At 33.3% G+C, this 14,023-nt stretch overlaps 1 protein-coding gene across 1 annotated transcript in view; it reads left to right on the top strand.

Moving 5' to 3' along the window:
- The window catches only part of IL26 (interleukin 26), an 18,056-nt gene that overhangs the window by 1,057 nt on the left and 2,976 nt on the right, over positions 1 to 14,023 (top strand). The window lies entirely within an intron of this gene.

The following is a 14,023-nucleotide window of genomic DNA, read 5'->3' as shown; positions in this document are numbered from 1 at the left end:
AACTGTGTGCCAAACACTATTATAAGCTTCTTTCTCTCTCTCTCTCTCTCTCTCTCTCTCTCTCTCTCTCTCTCTCTCTCTCTCTCTCTCTCTCTCTCTCTGTCGCTTTCTTTCTTTCTTTTCCATATTGATTAGAGCTTTTAGATTGCCTTTTTCTTATTTCTCTAATATTTTTTATAGTTATGTCTTTTCTAAGGTGTCGTCTTAGTCAAAACTTTACAAAAGGGGGGTATGTCTCTTTGGTACCTAAATTACTTGATGCTGCAGTATGGTCACTGTCACCATAAACAATAAAGAATTAAGAAGATAAAAGTGACCACAGTTCTATAAAAATATCCACAGTAATAAAGACCAGTATAGAAAAACAAAACAAAACAAAGCAAAATACCAAGTCATGATCTGTGCAACATTAGTTGACTTGCCTCTGTGCGGAGTGTGGAATATTTTCTGACTTTGTTTGGGCTCCAAGTATGCTTTCTGTAGCCTCCGGGATTGTACCTTGCTATAAGTGGTGCAAAGGTGGGGCAGTGATGATAATTGCGATCTTTGGGATGGCAAATGGAAACGAGCTCTCAACTCTTGGGCATGATGGTCATTGAGACTTAAATGCTGGGCAGTTGGAGGTAGATTTTTATTTTTTAAGAGTTGAGATACTTTTTTCTTGTGCTGTGTGAAAGTGCTCAGGAACCCAGATTGCAGCCCGTGAAGGTGAACTGGTCAGTTAGATAAAAAAAAAATTTCAATGAATTTTTGTTCTTGTTTTCTTTGGTTAATTTAAGTTATGTCCTTGTTTGGGACTTGGGTTAAAACAATGATATTGATTAAAAAGTACAAACTGGTACCTAATTATAGAACACAGAGAAAATGCTCTGGGCTAGTTCCCTTGCCCAAAATAATGAAAAGGCAATCACTTATTTTTGGTTTATTCTATACTTAACCTATGAAGCCATCCTTATTAAGCATAGTCTCTTAAATTTATATAATTTTAAATTTCATTTGGCCCTCCTGATTAGGTGAGTATTATCCCAGGTTACAGAGTTTTCACCATGAAAAATGCGAAGAGAAAGAGAGTAATCTATAGAAGGACTTGATATTGGGGAAGTTGGACCTGTGGTAGTCATTGTAGGCTATAGTGGAGTCATCCAAAAGAGCAAGCAGGCTGTTCCCATTTCAGTATCTGGAAACAGGGATCCCCTTCAGCTTTTTATTTTAGTACCTTCTGTTTCTCTTTTTGCTAGAAATCTCAGTTCTTCTGTGTAGGTGCTATCTATTGTATTAGCCATTCAATTTGATTTAATGTTATACTGAATGAAGTTTGTCAATGATAGTGAGTCACTAGAAGTCCTTGCGTGATACAATACGGCGTATCCGGAAACCTGGAACCTCCCAAACCATATTCCTTTTCATCACTGATTGTTTCCTTGGCTCAAATAGCTAGAAAACACATAATGAGAGTTATAACCAAAGCTAAGCAACGCTCTAGATGAAAAACTTAGAAAACATAGGAATGTCTCGGAACTCTAGTTTTCCTTGATATGTTTTTTTTCTTAAAGAGACCTCGATCTGTTAATAGAAATGCTTCTTTCAGGGACTTGGGCCACAGCAGCATAAGAGCAATATGGCACCTCGGGCTGGCCGCGGATGTTTACCACAGTGGCTGGCTCCCTCTTATGGCTAAATGCGAATACAACAACCATTCGATACCCCAAGGGCTACCTAATCGGGGGCTGTACTTATATTTGCCCACTAGAAGCCACCAGTGTTAGCTTTGATTAATTTGTCTCGAGAGCTATGGAGTATATACCCTGAGATATACCAACCATCTCCCAGAAACTAAGAAAAAGAAGTCAGAGGAATAGTCTGAGCTTTGGAAAGCTTTCTCAGACTTTCGCTTTAGGGAAACAGGTGCTTGCCTTGCGTTTAATCTTTTGGCCAATCATAATTTCATTACTTTTGGCAATAGAAACTAGTATCTGTTTAATATAAATTTACTGACCATCTGCTCTAGGTGGCATTCTAAATTAATCATTGGGGCAGGGTTTAGTAGGCAGCATTAACTTAAATGTGATATTAATACAAAATGAGCACTAAGTATAGTCAATATATAAAGGAAGTAATTACACTTGCTGTATTTTCCCTGTTGTCCTTGCTATTGGGGTTGTTATGGGAAAAATGAGTAAAATACATTGCCCTCTAGGAGTTGTGCTGTGTGTGTGTGTGTGTGTGCGTGCGTGCGTGCATGCATGCGTGTGTATGTGTTGCTAGGAGGATTCTAGGGTGAAGGAAGGGGAGGGCAAGGTTACTTCGCAAGCCATCATAATAGGAGGAAGAAAGGAAAAACACCGTAATAACTGTGCTAGCAATGCTCGGAAAGCTCTGGGGATTCAGGACTTTGCTAGTGCAGCTCAAGTCCAAGTGCAGCAGGGAAGGTTTCAAGAAGGAGGTACTTTGAAAGGGACCCTGAGTTCTGTGGGTTCTGTTCCACAGAATCTCTACATACTTCAAAAAGTCCAAGGCTTTTTCCATGATTCAGAAACAGGAGGAAATGTCTCACTCTTGTTTCTAGGCCAGAGCTCTAGACTGATCTTAGATTAGTATGAATAGGATTAATCTAAATAGGATTTTGAGAGGTTGATTTAAAAAAAGCCAACACTGCACTTATGATGTTGTTTCCAGAGTCAAATGCTGTCTGAATTTGAAACAGTCGACTTATATACAGAATGTTGGCATGTGCTTAATGTGTGTACTAACTTGGTATTTGAATTTATGCCAACAATAAAGCATTGGCGTGTGCTCTTCTGAACATATTTCCCCTCCTGAAAACTTGGAAATAATTAAAAAAAACCCAAAACATATGATATAGATTACTTTATATCATTTAGAGAACTTATCAATTATTTATTTTGTATACATTGAATTTAATAATAAGGCATACTATAGCTCTTTAAAAATTATTACCTCGTAATGGTAATTTTAAGTGTGCTGGTTTTATATGGATGTTTTATTTCTCTTGACACTTTTTAATGACATCCAAAATTGTTAAAAAGTGATTACTCTGCTAAAGATGCAAAGATATTTTCATTTGTGATAATAAACTCTTTAAATATGATAATCTGCCCTATTTCACCAAATATAATTTGATTCTGGGTGAATTCGTTGATTATATGGTGGAATTTTTTACTTACCAAGAGCAAAGTACTGCATTCCTCCTTTAAAATTATCAGTAAACTTCTTTAATATAATTAGGAACATTTGGGTTTGGAAAATATTACAATTCAGTGATGGAATCCTGCTCTACTGTATTACCAAATCTAATTACCTTGGCGGTATAACCTGGGTTATATCTGAGCTATCCTTGGTAAGCGTTGTTTCGTGTCACCGAGAAAAGACTTAAAAACTAAATCCAGTACAACCAGGAATTAGATAATGGATTCCATATTGTCTATCAGCTGATGATCAATATTATTTTCCATTTTTCAGTTAACTTGGAACTTTTAAGATTACTGGCTATATAGAATGGCACAACTCTTTTAATATTAATATTACCAACCAACCATTGAACATTTCTAGGCTTTAGATTTATTAGTTCAAAATTCAGATTCAAGCTTAAAATGTCCATGGCAAGTAAACAGTCCTATTTTTTCCCTCCTTATTTGTTCTTTTTCAGGTTACGTTGTGTCACTTATTACTCTGTGATGAAGGCAAGGAAACAAATAATTAACTACATTTTGAGGGTTTGTGGATTTTTACGTGATGTGTATGTAGCCATCGAGTGGCTGGGACCGAGGGTTTTTCTTCCTTTCCTTATTTCATTCCTTTCTCCTTCCTTTCTCCCCCGCTTCCCCATTTCTTTCCCCCTAAACATTTTCAGAATATTTCATGTACCGTCTCTGAGTGAATTTGCTAAATAGCCTATTCACCACATGACCAACTTTTGAATCCTTTTTTTTTTTTTTTTTTACCTGTTTGCTTTTGCTTTTAGTTGATTGGCTTTTATCTTCATATGAAAGTATTCTTTTGTTTTAAGCACTATTCTAATTTGTCTCAATTCCAGGCTCTTATCTTTGGAAATGAAGACTGAGTAGCAGAGAGATGGGAGACTGGGGAAATAAAGAAGAGTGACAAGAATGGAATCTCTCTGAACATGCAGAATTTTTATGAATATATTTAGTATTAATATATTCTTATACATGGGAAGAATAGATTTGTAAGAATTCTTCAAAGTCAAAAATACATTCAAGTATATGTACCAATTTCAGTATCAGGGAGACACTAACTACTGTGACAAATACTCCCACAAATTTTAGTGGCTTTACATTTTAGAAGTTTATTTCTTACTCATGTAAATCCAGTTTGGATTTTTCTGGATGAGGTCACTTTACTCTACATTATGAATCAGGGGTCCAGGTGCCTTTCATATTGCCGCTCTGCCATTTCCTATGTCTTTTGAATTCAGTCAGGTGAAGGGGGATGAGAACAAGAAGACATATCAGCTTCTTATAAGTCTTGCTCCCAAAATGACATATATCAAACTGCTCATATTCCATTGGCAAAAATTAGTCACATGGCCACAATAACTGAAAGGAACCCTGGGGAAGGTAGTCTAGCTTATGGCTGAGAAGAAGAGGAAATAAAATTTGACCAATAGCTTACAGTCTGTGATATAATTAATCAAGAATTTTTCATAAGCATATATTTATGACCAGGGATATGCTAAGTTTATAGAGTATCCACAAATTAGAAAAAGGATGTAGCCTTGCGTGAGCATGGTACAGTGAATGGAACACTTCCTTAAACTGGGCATTCATGTGCAGGGCATAATCTGCACAATGGTACAAGATGGTTCTGTTCATTATTGTAGTCGATACATGATTTCTTCTTATAAATAAATTCTTCCCATGAATAAGAAGGGAAATGAGAAAGACAATAATAGAACTTTCCTTAAAATGGTGCTATAAAGACAAAATGAAAACCCAATCGACTAAAAATAAATGGTTAAAAAAAACAAGTAAATTTTGTAAACTGATATTTACAAATTGGCTTAAAGCAATTTGGCTTACTTTTGTATTTTCTAGGTCCTGTGCAAGATGTTGGGATAGGAAAGGCCAGTATGATTTGGTCCCTGCTTTTCAGAGGTTATACTCTTACTGGGAGAGAGATGTAAGCAAAGAAGTTCAGTGAATCATAAAACCCAACATGTGTTGAATGCTGATTTTCTGTCTGATGAAGTCACTGTGGAAGTGCAAAGGAGAAATTAGTTAATTCTGTCTGCTCTGGGGCTTGGGCTATGTGTGGGGAGAGACTCAAAAGAGCGTTGGTAAAGGAGGCGATGACTAAGTTTAATTTCCGGGAAATAAGGGGCAGAAATGGCAGGGGGAAAGCTTGAATAAAGGCTTGATGGTATAAAACATACCATATTCAGGAAACTGCAAGTAATTGAATATGAATGTAAAGTGGTTTGGGGAATGTGAAGAGGAGGCTGATTGTTCAGATTTTAGCCAGAAGATGTTGATAGGGACCAGGTTAAGAAAGGTGTGGTAAGATTGGCTGAGGAGTTTAAATTGTATCCAGAAGAAAATAGAAAGCCATTGAAAGGTATGGCATGATCAAATACTCTGTTTTAGAGAGGTCTCGCCGGTGACTGTAGAGTGGTGTAGGTAGGGGATGAAACTCAAGGCAGAGGAAACAATGAGAGAATCATTGCAATAATATGCCTGGATTAAAGTGTCAGGGGGAAGTGTGAGGAAAGTCTGAGGAAGAGAGCAGAATCTGAGATAATGTTTCTGCATGGGGGCTGGTTGGCTGGTGGTATTCACTCACAGTATGGAAAGAGAAAGCTTGGAGGAAAGTTAATAAGTTGCTTTAGACCTGCTAAAAAAGTTTGAGAAGTCCCATGCATAAGTGTAGTCATAAGAGTAGTATATATGCTCCACATGTGTGTGTGTATATATATATATATATATATATGTGCATATGTTTAATATTTATGATTACTTTATTAACAGATTTATTGAGATATAATTGTCATACAATTAACTGAACATATTTAAAGTATATAATTTGGTAGTTTTGACATACTTATACACTTGTGAAACCACCACTAAATTACAATAATAAATATATTCATATTTTTGTGCCCCTGCGTGAACCCTTCCCTCTCTGCCCCTGTCTTTCTGTTTCCAGGGAACCATTGATCTGCTTTATGGTACTATGGATTCGTTTTCATTTCTTAGAATTTAATGTAAATGGTATTATATGTTATACTCTTTTATGCCTCGCTTCTTCCACCCAGTATAATTATTTTGAAATTTATTCATGTTATTGAGTATATCAATAATTCATTCTTTTTTTATTGCCAAGTGGTAGTCCATTATGATATACCACAATTTATCTATTCACTTATTGATAGATATTTGTTGTTTTCCCCAGTTTTTGGCTATCACGAAGCAGCTGTGAATATTCATAGTATAATTAATTTTATTGATTTCTTAGAGAACCAGCTTTTAGTTTAATGGATTTTCTCTATTGCTTTTCTGTTTTTATTTCATTGATTTCCATTCTAAACTTTATTATTCATTTTTTTTCCTGTTAAATTCTGGTTTAATCTGCTCTTTCCATTCTATTTTCTTAAAGTGAAAGCTTGGATCATTAACTTGAGATCTGCGAGTTTTTTCTTAAGGTCGAAGCTGAGATTATTAGTTTGAGATTTTCCATCTTTTTCATACAGGGGTTTAGTGTTAAAAATTTCCATTTATGTACTGTTTTAGCCACATTCTACAATATTTGATGTTGTGCTTTGTTTTCATTCATTTTAAATTTGTTCTAATTTCCCTTTTGATTTCTTTTATCCATGGTTATTTAGAAGGGTGTTATTTAGCTTCTGTATACTTGGGGACTTTTCCAGATACATTTCAGCTTTTGCTTTCTAATTTGGTTGCATTTTGGTCAGAGAACATATTTTATATGATTGAATCCTTTCATATTTGTTGGGCCATATTTTATGGCCCAGAATTAGATCGATTCTGGTAAATGTTTTATGCATATTTGAAAAGAATAGATATGTTTTGGGTACAGCATATTATACCAATTAGATCTAGTTGTACTGTTTTTCATTTTTTTCTATATCTTCATTGATTTTCCTTCTACTTATTCTATCAATTATTGACTTCTCTGACATTAATAGTGGATTCCTCTACTTTTCCTTGAAGTTCTATCAGTATTCACAGAAGTTCATACATTTTGAAATTCTCTTATTAGGTACATAAATGTTTATGATCGTAGTGTCATCTTGATGGATTGACCCCTTTATTTTATAAAATTTCCTATTGTCTCTAATATTATTTTTTTTGTTTTGAAACCTACTTTTTCTTTTTTTTTTTTTTTTTGTTTTGAAACCTACTTTTTCTGCTACTAATAGAACCATTCTAGTTTTCTTCTGATTAGTATTAGCATGATATATCTTTTTCTATCCTTTTATTCGTAACTTATTTGTTCTTTTTATTTAAAGTGAGTTTCTTGTAGGCAGCATATATTTAGGTTGTGTTTTTTAAAAATCTGTTCTGACAACTTTTTTATTGGTATGTTTAGACCATTTACATTTAATGTGGTTGTCAGTATACTTGGGATTGAATCTACCACCTTGCTGTTTGTTTCCTATTTATCCGGTGTGTTCTTTGTTCCATTATCGTCTTCTTTTTCTGCCTTCTTCTTGATTGATTTTTTTAATGATTTCATTTTTATCTCCTTTATTTACTAATCAGTTATAACTCTTATATGTTCTGTCATTTTTGAGATTGTTCAGTCTTTTGTGTAGAACTAGGTTTTTATCTAGTACTTTCTCTTTGAAGGATTTCACTTAACATACCTTATAGTGCATTTCTACTTAGAAGTGATGAATTCTTTCAGATATTTTATGCCAGAAAAAAGCCTTTTTGTCTCTTTTATTTTTAAAATGTATTTTTTTTTTTCTGATTATAGAGTTCTGAGTTGATAGTATTTTCCCCCTAGGACTGGAAAAATATTGCTCTACTGTCTTTAGGCTTTCATTATTTCTGACTAGAAATCTGCTCCCATTCTTATTTTTGTTCTTTCATGTCTTTTTTTTTGCTGGATTTTTACCTTTTAAAGATTTTTTCTTCATTACTTGTTCTAAGCAATTCAATTATAATGTGCATTGGTGTAGTTTCCTTCACGTATCTTGTGCTTGGAGTTAATTGAGATTCTTGCATTTGTAAGTTTTAATTTTCATGAACTTTGGAAATTTTTTGACCATTATTTATTAAAAAAATTTTTCTGTACCTTCTATCTCTTCTCTTTTTGGAACTCTAATTACCCATACATTAAGCCATTGGTGGTTGTCCCACAGTTCACTGGTTCTATGTTTTTTCAGTCTCTATCTGTGTTTCATTGTGAATAGTTTCTACTGCTACATCTTCAAGTTCATTAATCTTACCTTCTGCAGTTTGGAATCTGCTGATCTCATTCAGTATATTTTCATCTTAGACATTGTAGTTTTATCTCTAGAAGTTTGAACTGAGTCTTTTTAATCTTTTCAATTTCCTTACTTAACATGAGCAATCTTCAGCATCTAGAACATATAGAATAATTTACAGTAGCTTTTTAAATATTCCTATCTGTAATTCTAAAATTTGTATCGATTCAATTGATTTTTGTTCTCATTATGAGTTATATTTTCCTGCTTCCTTGAATACTTTGTAATTTTTGATTGGTTGTCAGACATAAATTTTACCTTATTTGGTCCTACATATTTTTTGTAGTCCTGTAAATATTCCTGGACTTTGGGAGACAGTTAAATTGCTTGAAAGAGTTTGATTCTTTCAGATCTCATTTTTAAGTTTTGTTAGTTAGGATCAAAGTGTTGTTTAGTCTAGTGCTAATTTTGTCCCTCTATTGAACCAACACATTTCTTTGAACTTTATCCAATTCCCTGTGATTTCTCTGTTCTCTTTCTTCTTTCTCTTCCTTTTCCTTCTTTCAAGTTATTTGTGAAAGAAAGTGTGCCATTTGCTTTACAGAGTATCTCATAGTCTATACTTTGCTGATTGCATTTTCATAGACTCATTTGATATATTCTTTTCTTTATTTCCCTTACATTGATTTTTATATAGAGAGACTTGATCAGATTCAGGTTTGATGTTTTGGCTAGCGCACTTCATAGGCAGTATTATATACTTTATGAGACACATATATATATAGTTTCTATTTTTATGATTTTAGCAGTCATTGATAATTGTCTCAATCTATTCATAAGGCATTGCAAAATGATACTTCAAAATTTCAATAAGGCTTTATTTATAAGCAGGGATAATTCTATAAACAGAATCTACCTCTTACTATTTGGCTGTCCAGCGGAACTTATGATATAAGAAAGGCAAGAAAAGTACTTAACTTTTTTTCTTTATTTACCAGTTTTCAATACAAGGAATTAATTTTCTAATATTCTTTCAAGCTTGTTAATGAGTTGTTATTTTCTCTTAGTTTCATTGTTAACTCGTGGACTTTAATTATTTTTCGGTTTTGAGAAGATTTTTTGATTTTTATATACTACTTGCCTTTTGGGTTTCTTTGCATGTCCACTAGGACTAGACTCTTCGTAAGCTACTCTTAATGTATAGCACCAAAATAATCATCATGACAAACCCCAAGGTCTGAAATCTCATACCACTGTATTTGAATGTTATTTCATTGTTTCTGGTAACATACTAAGAATTTTGCAGCAGCTAATAAAATATTACATTTTTAAATTAAGGTGATTTGGGTAATTCAGATAGTTTAATTGTTCAGAGAAAATAAGTTATGGGTAATATAAAAATCTTTATTTTTATAATCTTTGCTAGCCATGGTATTTGGCTAAATGGTATTTGGAAAACTGGCCTATGTATACATAAGAAAACATTTTAAAGATTCTTATAGGACTCAAATACTCTCAGACTTGAAGGGGAACTTAATAATTGCTTAGTTGAATTCACAAAATAACTTGCCTAATTGCTAATGGTCAAAGCCGAAACTGAAAAAAAAAATCCATTAGTTTTCAAGATTTCATCATTTGCTTTAATTAACATTTTGAAAGCCTGAATACTAATTAGTCATTAGAGAGCTGCATTTCTTTATATTGTGTGTAATTAATTTTAAGTCTGATAAGTCTTAGCAAATAGACTATCTCCATTTCTTGAAGTGTGTTTGAAAAGTAATTTGCATCATCAATTGCAACTAGCTTATCAAACTTGTGAAGCATGGCCAATTATTTATCCTTGTAGTTTCAAATATTTTTTTTAATCGCAATTGGTTGAACTGATGAAACTAGAATTAAGAAGTGAGACCAACCCTGTTTTATTCTTTTATGAATTGCAAAGTCCAAATCCTGCCTTCAAAAATACCAATAATCTCATCTTGTGGTTGTTGGAAGAAATAAATGAGACAATATATCAAAGTGCCTAGCATGTAATAGTTCTGCAAAATTGTTAGTGACTGTCCTTATTGCTTTCCATACACAGAACACTAATTTTCTTCCAATTACATTTTTTCAATTTCCCAATGAGTGATTCTTTTAAATAATCAAATACATTTCTTAATGCCTATTGTTATTGTTAACTTGCATTATGTGTATAATTTGTAGTAGCATTTTAATTTGAAGATAAATAAATTATTTATGAGTAACTGGTTTTAATCTTGGTAAATATATTTTTAAATTATATTGTAGAATCTCTTTGTTGACAAATTCATTCCTTGGTTAATGATATATAACATCTCTGTCAAAATTATGGGGCACAGCTCTATCACCTCATATGCTAAACTGCATTTTTTTTTATTGAGGTATAATTGATATATAACATTATATTAGTTTCAGGTGATTCAATATTTGTACCAATCACGAAAAGATCACTGCAATGTCTAGTTAACATCCACGCATGAACTCATTCTAATAAATGATAATTATGCTGTAAATTTTTAAAAATCCGCAATAAAGTTATCCTACCCTATTATCTATTTGTATTTAAGGTATTTAGAAACTCTTTAGTTTTTTTGTGTGTGTGGTTGAAACAAGGAGAAATCTTAATGAGAGTCTAAGATAATTGTAGGTAAGTGAGATTATATACAATTATATCAAATGATTCTGTTAGTTATAAACGATACAGAAATAAGATAATGTTTTGTAGATTCTTCTGATATATATTTACTCAGGTGTTGGATACTTGTCTTTTCTTTTTCTTAAAAATTAAATCTCTGATTCTAAATTTGCTTTTGAAGAGAGACACTGGCTAATAGTTTATTTATGCTTTCCTCTTTTCATGTAACCTTCTCTGTTGCAAATATAATCATGCTTTCTTCCAATAATGCTGATTTAAATTTTTTCTTTCTTAGTTTCCTATAAACCTTTCTGGTCTCAGTAGTTTTGTATTGATCTCCTAGTGCCTAAACATTTGTCAAACTGACATAAAATTTTTTAAAGTCTATTTTCAAAACAAGCTTTACTGATATAATTCTCTAATTGTTATTCTAAATACAGAAAATATTTGTAAGACTGCACATGAAAAATTTCGAAAAGTTAAGATTTGCTTAAAAATCTACATCTGCTGTCATACGATAAAATAAAATTAGTTTAACCTTTAATCAAATCCCTTATCTATTTTTTTACATTTTTGGGGAAGGAAAGTTTCAGGAATCCAAGACAATGGCCAATGCAGGAACTATCTTAATCATTAACATTAAGTAACAATAACAAAATAAACCCCAAACCACAAATCAAACAAAAGAAAACAAAAAAGGATGGTTACAATTTGATCTGAAATTGTATGTGGAAGTAAATAAAATGTATAAGATCTTATGTATGATTTTATACTTCTCTAATAGTTGTGAGAATATGGCATATGTTTCTAATAGGAGATAATATAATACAATTCTTATCTTAGAAAGGTTTTGTTGTTTTTTGAGAGAACAGCATATGGCAGTTAATTCTCTGGAGGCACTACATCATGTGAAGCAGTCCACTCATTAACCCACGTATTCCATTTTCTCAGAATTATCAGTGGAGAGAGATTTTTCATTTTTGCTTTAGCTCTCATACACAATCCAAATTTGTATAATTTTTCAAGCATGTGAGGATATTGGGGACATAAATTAAGGATTGTATTATTTGTTCATCTTATTGTTTTAAATAGAGTGATAATGCTCACTAACGCCCAGGACAGGCTTTCAACTATTATCAGCCATAAGCCGATGCTTGCATTTAATTCATTGATTCAGTCGCTAACCAAATATTTGTTGAGTATCTAATATTTGTTGAACATTATTCCAGATACTAGGGATTCAACAAAAATTGACAGGTAATAGCTCTGTCCTAATAAAACTCCTTGAAAACGCTTTCAGCTAGTTTTGGCTAGTCTCAGATTGTGATACATGCTGTGAAAGGAGCACACTGGAGGATGGGCTGCAGCAGGGCTGGAGCTTAGGGGCTATACCATAGATAATTGAGCCTGGGGATTGCAGCTGAGACCTGAAGGGTGTTTAAATCACCTCTGCTTCTTCCAACCTTGGAACTTCGTGCTTCCTCTGCCTACTCGTTTTCCTTGCTCCTTTCACTCCATCTTACTCACCCTGCAAGATGCAACTCACTTGTTTTCTCTTTCTGGAAGCCTTCTGAGATCCGATAGTTGGATTGCTTCTGCTCTGTCTCCCAAAGCAGTTTTATTTATTTTTTAAATCACAGAGTATTTATCACATAGTATTATAATTTTGCATTACTGAGCCATCACTTGTGCCCTAAGGTAATTTTAATCATGTAAGGTAGTTTTGAAAATTAAGTAAATCAATGCTATGTGGGCAGAGATGCTATTGTGTACTTAATGTATAGTAAGTATGCAATAAAAATGTATTAATGATGAATGCTTAGGCCTTGTGTTGTTATTTTATGACTATCTCACACTTTTCTTTAAGCAGGTCTCTAGTTATTCTAGCCTTACTAATATATTGCCTCTATTCTAGATCAGATCCGCTTTGATTGATTTTGTCAAATCATTCAGTCATTCTTACAATAAAACTGTCAATCCTTTTTTTTTTTTTTTGGTACATTCTGTTTTCAGCAAATGCAACTATACACTGAAATATAAGGTAAAGGAAACCATTTTTTTTTACAAATTCCTCCTTCCAAGCAAAGCAATCTGAATCATGTTAATAAAATCTGGCTGTCCTGCAGGGTCTGTAGACATTTTTAAAACAGCGAGGAAAATGATAATATTCTGGGTCAGATCTTTATGAGGGGTCATCTACAGTAAATGGAGCACAAGGTACTAGAAAGCATCCCGTAAATCAGCATAGCCCTAGTGGCAACACTGGCACTATCAAGTATTTTTATGTATGTATGTATGTATGTATGTATGTATGTATGTATGTATGTATGTATTTGTTTATTTGTCAAATTTTGTTTTTCTCCTTTTTTACTCTCTTTGGTCTTCTTAGGGTGGCATGTGTCTTAGATGGAGTAAGGTCAGAAGCCCTTTTATAGTTCTCACCCTGCTGTGGGGTGCACTGCAGATCTAAGTTCTCTGGGCAGAAGGCATAATCAACAGGAATGGCTTAATGACATTTAACTTCTGTAATGTCCAGAATTTGATTGGCTTCTTTGGCCTCACTCTCTCAGTGTTAAATCTTTAAATCCTAAGACATGTATAGCTGACATTGTGCCATGTGACTTGCTTCTTCTGTGCTTTGTAATTGATCCTCACATCTAAGAACTCTGATACAGTGTCCTGGAACTAAGCAAGTATTGATTCTCTTTTTTATTGAGTCTCCTTTTTTCTAGTTGCAAGATTTGGGCTAAGTATTTTTATGTTAGATAATTTCAGGCTAGAAGGTCTTAGCATCTAATCAAACTCTCCATTTATAAAATGATGAACAGACTTCTCTAAATTCTCTTCATACCTATCTTGCTGGACTTAGACTTGATACTTCTAGAATCTTCTGTTGTAGTTCCAATCTGAAAAACAAATGAACAAAGAAAACAACA

Source organism: Pteropus vampyrus, unplaced genomic scaffold (genome assembly GCF_000151845.1).
Source record: "Pteropus vampyrus isolate Shadow unplaced genomic scaffold, Pvam_2.0 Scaffold9, whole genome shotgun sequence".
In the NCBI taxonomy this organism is placed as follows: Eukaryota; Metazoa; Chordata; class Mammalia; order Chiroptera; family Pteropodidae; genus Pteropus; species Pteropus vampyrus.
This window is presented reverse-complemented; position numbering and strand designations above follow the sequence as displayed.